At 38.0% G+C, this 6,189-nt stretch overlaps 1 long non-coding RNA gene across 1 annotated transcript; it reads left to right on the top strand.

Moving 5' to 3' along the window:
- The first annotated feature begins 727 nt into the window (after positions 1-727).
- Positions 728-4,224, top strand: LOC136832384 (uncharacterized). The gene is made up of 3 exons (XR_010851167.1): positions 728-973; positions 3,240-3,334; positions 3,997-4,224. It is a non-coding gene; the product is annotated as an uncharacterized lncRNA (long non-coding RNA).
- Positions 4,225-6,189: the final 1,965 nt, after the last annotated feature.

Here is a 6,189-nt window from a genome sequence, read left to right on the forward strand (position 1 = left end):
GCGAGGAAAGGAAAGTTGGCGTCTGCGAATTTCTGAGATTCAAGAGCTGATCAGACTCAAACTGCAAAGGCAATAAATAGCAACTTTGGACTTTCATCTTTGTTCATTCTGTGACGTCAGTTCTTGAATCCGATGAACGAATGTCCATAGATTCAGTTCAGGTCACGTGAGCAAAAAAAAACAAAACACTATTACTCGATTCAGGAATCTTTTTCCAGCAAAAAAAAAAAAAAAAAAAAATGAAAATGCTTTTTCTCTCTCTCTCTCTCTCTCTCTCTCTCTCTCTCTCTCTGGGGTTTATGTCAGAATGACTATTTGAAAGTGCTGTAGATTTTACTCTGTTTTAGTTACAGCCTCTGGTCATTTTTCCTTTGTCCGCATTGGATGAACTGACGATGAAATTTCCAGTGATTTTTGGATGAAGATTCATTACTATTGCACTTTTTGCTTATGCTGAATGAAGCCTTTTTTCAGCAAGCCAGTAGCTAATAACTAATCACTGAATATTTATTTATTGTTGCTTTCAATTTAGCATTCAATATAAACCCGATGTTATGAACATCTACAGATTACAAACCAATTTTTGTAGCCCATTTTATTCATTTGCTAATTCACTTTTGAAGACGAATGTCCAATTGAGAATTAAATAATTTTCAATATTATTAGCCTGGTAAACTGCAGCTAGTTACCAATTTTTATGAGATGGGTCAAAGATTCCAATATGATTGCAATTTTTACTGAATTTGTCTTTAACTTTGCCTTTCGTATTAAAACCAGGCAAGTAAGTCATGGAAAAATTTGGGTGGCTTTCAAGGTAATGGGAATCTGGCAACCTCTACACAATACTAGCTGCCCCGACTAACTGATCCATGACCCCTGGAGACCAGTGAGTGGTTTTGCGTCAGTTTGAAGGGACACCGCAAACCGTCCGTTTGTATTCTCCTTTAACTGTAGTAGCGATTTTGTTAATGAGGTAAGATTTTGGGTTTTTGTTTCGTTGTCCTAGAGAATTTTAGCGTGTTTAATTTGAAATTGTACAGAGAATTGGTGGTGAATATTTTAGGCAATTGCACTTTTTCATATTGGATTTGAGAATAGGCCTAATCAAAGTGTGCTTATACATAGATACTGGTACCTCAGCTTAACCTCGTCATAGCTAATCGATACTTAGTCTTAACATAAAAAATTCAATCCAGTGCAAAATGTACTGGAAATATGGCAGAAGTTTAAACAAAACGTGTTCGTATAGGATATTGAGTAAAACTATGGTCAGTTGATAGTATAGCATTAAATGCCCACCAATTGCATTTAGCTTTAAATGCAAGATTAATGATATCGTCCTAATAGCCTTTAAAGCCAGGCTAGGAGGCTAGTGCTACCACCTCCAAAGGCCAAAGCTGGAGCACGCCTCTTATTTCACTGTCTTTCCTGGTCAACATTTGAAACCTAACCTAGCTGTTGTTGCTAACGGTTACTTCTTTTTGAAATTAATAGGCTGCTATCTCCAAATCTAGCCATGGGTAGACTGATGACTGACCTGTTATGAGGTTTAGACTGAGGCCTTGGACCTATCTCTGTTACCAAACACCAAGTTCATTTAGATTTTCTGTAAGGCATGAGCTTAAAAATTTTACTCGGTGAGAAATGAATATCAACAAGTATGTACAAATAGGGAGGTAATTCAAGCCGGCTGTCACGGTGAGCTAGACTATGGCAGTTGACGTTTTCCTATGCTATTTCACTTGCTTTACAAGAATTTAAAGAAATATTTTGTCGGCCAGCTGTATGTAAACTGTAATTGACCTTTGAAGCTACCGACAGGGTAGATCTAAGCTGGCATTCCGCGGCAAGCCCCCCACCTCCCTCCATAGCTAATACGGCAAAATTGTAACCAGTAAACACCCCTAAAATACCCTAGGGGTGTTTACAATTACAATGTGCCGTATTAGCTATGAAGGGTGGGGGCTCACTGGATGCCCGTCTTAGATCTACCCCGCTAGGTAATTCATGTCGTGTAGTCTTCAAGGTCAATTACAGTTTTAGTTGTGGCCGGCCGACAAAATATTACTTTAAATTCTTGTAAAGCAAGTAAAATAAAGAAAAACGTCAATTGCCATAGTCTAGCTCACAGCCGGACAGCCGCTTAGAATTACTGGTTTGGAACAACAGCAGGTTGTGCTCATCGGATAAGGTACTATCACACTGGCTCAATACAAAGGAAATACAGGTTAATCTAGTATGCCCAAATGTAAGGAGGGTCAGATTTATTTCAGACCTTGTTCAGCTTGTAGCTAGATCCCTTGAAGTCTTTCTCCTCGAATCCTTATATTGTAGGGGATAATCACAGCTGTTGCTGTTAATTTAGGATATGAGCTTTCATGGCCCATCTCAGTCTCACCTAAAAGTTTGGGAATTTTGTAATTAAAAATTTAATCTTGTATCTTGAGCCTTCCCGTCAGCTAGTTTACTTGTATTTCTATGAACAGAAACCAACAAAACTGAATAGATTTGTGCCTGGTGGAGAGGTGGTGCTTACTTGTGACCCCTCTGATCAGAGGGGGGAAAAGGCTAAAACTGTTATTTTGGTTATAGTTGAGCAGAACGCTTTACCAAAGTCTACAACAGCCAAGTGATCAAGACGAAAATACCCCATGTCAAATGCTACTAATGCAGAACAGTTTGTAAAGAATACTATAATGAGGTGAAAATTTTTTGCTCTAAACCGTAGTCCTTTGGGAGCTGAAAATTAATTTTCAACTTTAAATGAATTCTTTGAACGTTTGGACGTTCAGTTCAGCAACAGATTACTTTGTATTCTGCTGCTATGCTGTAGAGCAACACTGGGAAACCAGGGCTTCAGGTTGAGAAAAACCCAAAACAAGTGAAATACAAGGATGTATTTAACTTAACTTGTGGGCACTGGGTCCTTACCTTTGGCCCAATCAAGTCAAAAACAGGGTTGAACCTAGCAACCATAGTCCTTAGGTGGTACCCCACCCACTCACTCACTCACTCACTCACTTTCCACTATGCCCCGACAAACAGACCAGTTTTCCTAAAATGTTTACTTGTATGAAAGATATTAGGTTTTGTTTATGTAGGTAAAATGCAAATTATCCAGAATGAATATGCAGTATTTTTTTTTTTTTGTATAGAGTTGAACTTTTTAGAAATTGGGGTTAATGTGAATTAAGACTTTGTAGTTTATTTAATAAGCATTTACTATATTTGCATTTCAGGATTGTAGAATACATGAAGCCAGTGCTACTTTTCGTCCAACAGGGTGATTGCGTTTGGTGCAGCACATCAAAGTGGGACATCACATTCTTTTGAGGTACAGCTTGGTATAATTTATTTCAAGATAAACTTAACTGTAGAGGCAAAAGACAATACTCAAATGAAAAAACTCAACAAAAACTTAAAATGCATTACTTGGTGACAATTGCCTTTTCAACTGTTGAAATAAATCAATGAAGAAAAATTTGTCAATCTTTTATGTTTCAGTCGTTCCGATTTTGATGTTCATGAGGAGCTGTTATTTAATTAACAAAATATAAAAATAAGTAAATAAAAGCACGAAAACCCTTATATCATTCGTCGAATTGAAAAAAAAATTAATATTATTCTGAATTTTAATATACTTTTTAGTGTGTTTGGAAGGAAGCGTGAGTATAAGTATTTATTGTATGTATATGATCCAGTATGAGAGTATGTTCCAATGTGCAGTTTTTAATTTCATTTTAATTCGTGCATCATCATTCTGAATGACCTATTGACCTATTGAGTCCCAGTGCTTGGCCTGAGGCCTGGACCAGGTATTTTATTCTAATTCTTAGGGCCAGCTCTTTGAGAGCTGTAAGTCAGCTCAGTGGTCTGGTTAAACTACTTTAATAATAATACCTGCATCAGTTTGTTGAAAAATGCTTTTCATATTAGTAAATGGTGTTTGGGAAACTATTGTTGTTAAGGTCTTTGAATATATGAAACTGTTTTCAGATGCCGACTGGAATGGGTAAACTATTACCTTGTTGGCAGAAGCCTGAATGCAACACTTGAAGAAATAAGAGTGGACCTTGACTCCCAAAAAATGCTTCTGTGGGGTGGCCTTGGTCATGAGAACTATTTTTCCTGTTTAGGCTAATGTGATTGCACCGCCTCCTGCCAAGAGAAAGAGGCTGCTTGATAATCCTAGACAAGCAGAAGAAAGGTTGGTCCTCATGACTTCTAATGGGAACTTGTGCAGTATTGCAATGGTGTCCATAATGGTAAGTTGCAATTGTATTTCCTAGGGTACCGTGTGAGTGAGGAATGGGTACAAAGTGTTCAGCCATGGTTTTAAAAGTGGTCCATATTTAATTTTTGTGATTACAGCATACAATTATGTTGGGACTTTCACTCAGGTATAGTATTCCAGGGGTAGTATGAATGAGAGACTTGTACAAAGTATTTATTCTCTGATATTCGGTATTGAAGAAATTTTATGTACTTGTCAACATGGTGTAAGGGGTTTTGGTCAAACTTGGTATGAGGATAGACTATCAGGTGTTGGCATAAGTCATTAGCAACCACTAACAAATCCTCCCTGTGGTATTTTGCAACAGCTTGGTGATCTGTCCCTAGGTTGCCTCTCGTGAGCCACCTTTAAAGGAGAATGTGTGTTCAGCTCTGTCTGACACTTAGCTTGTCATCATAACGCGTAAACACTTGAAGAAATTTTAGTCAAACTTTGTACAAACGTAGACTAAACATGCATGGAGGCGCATGAAGGAGATAGTGGTCACGTCTTCTGTCTTCTCATTAGTTTCTATTGTGCTTGAGCTTTCATGAATTCGCTTGTCTTGCTCAAGAAGGAATTTTAGATCATCTTAGTACAAGAGTAGATCATTACACACACATTTTCAAGAAAGGAGATAATCTCTGTCTGCCTGTCTGTCACGTTTGATTTGTTGTTATAATTCAGCCCAGTTGGTGAAGGGGTTTCAATCAGACCAGGTAATAGAGCAGATTGTACTTAAACACGAAGGAAATTGTTTGTATGACTAACCAAGGAATTTATTTATTTATTTATGTATTTGGTTGTTATACTTGGCTTTTTCGTAAACTCACTTCTCAAAAAGTGAAATTGTCAAATTCTGAAATTTTGTATGTAATTTTGGCTTTGAAAGTTTTGATCTGTAAGAGGTGGAGAGTTTATATATGGCGTGCTTGCTTAGTAATAAACCCTTTCATGAATGGTTACAACGAACTGTGACCATGGGTTTCATACTTGAGTAACTGCCCTTGTAAGGGTGAGATTTCACAATACATGTCGAGGAAGTTGTTAGGTGTGTATTACCGTTGCAGGACCCACAATCGTGATTTCAGTAAATCATCTTTCGTAATACTCTGAGAAAGAGTTGGTCGGGTGCCTGGCAGGGAGATGGGAGATGCAATACTTTGCAGTATTTGAAGATTGTACATTGAATGTTGAAATTTGAAGTTTGGTATGAAGGTAGACCATTATGCAAGATCACCCATATGTCAGTACATCAGTAAATGTCACAGTTACCATGTCGTTGCAAACTCTTCCTACACAGTTACAGTCATTGCTGTCGGATTTACTATTGAAAGGATTTCAGTCTTAACGTGGTGCAAAGGTAGGCTATCTTGCGTAGATGTGCCTGGAAGATTGTTTAGTCAGTAAGTCTGGAACACTTGACATAACTCGTGCATAGGTGAAGGGATTTCAGTCTCAGTTGGTGCCAAGGCAGATCATCATGCGCAGTCATGTGTGAACCGAGATCATGTGACACAGTTGTATGTTGCACTCACCCTTTCATCTCATTGGTTGAATGGATTTCAGTCACAGGTTGTGCTTAAGTTGATCATTGTGCATTTTTGTGCTTAAAAGGAGACACTTTCTTCCTATCAGCGCATCAGTATTTTTTTTCTAGTTCTAGGAGTTTGTCAAATTTAGTTCGGAGGTAGGCATACTATTCATAAGCGTGCATGACAGGAGATTCACTCTTTATCAATTACCTGCCCATTGCAACTCCTATTTCCTACTTGGCTGAAGTGATTTCGGTCAAACTTAGGATGATATCCGTCTCCCTGTCTATTAGTGCTCTCTTACAATCATCACATTGCTGTCCTTCAATATTAGAAAGATTTCTGTGCTAGCATAGCGATTCCCTCATGGTAGCCTTTGTG

Source organism: Macrobrachium rosenbergii, chromosome 49 (genome assembly GCF_040412425.1).
Source record: "Macrobrachium rosenbergii isolate ZJJX-2024 chromosome 49, ASM4041242v1, whole genome shotgun sequence".
In the NCBI taxonomy this organism is placed as follows: domain Eukaryota; kingdom Metazoa; phylum Arthropoda; class Malacostraca; order Decapoda; family Palaemonidae; genus Macrobrachium; species Macrobrachium rosenbergii.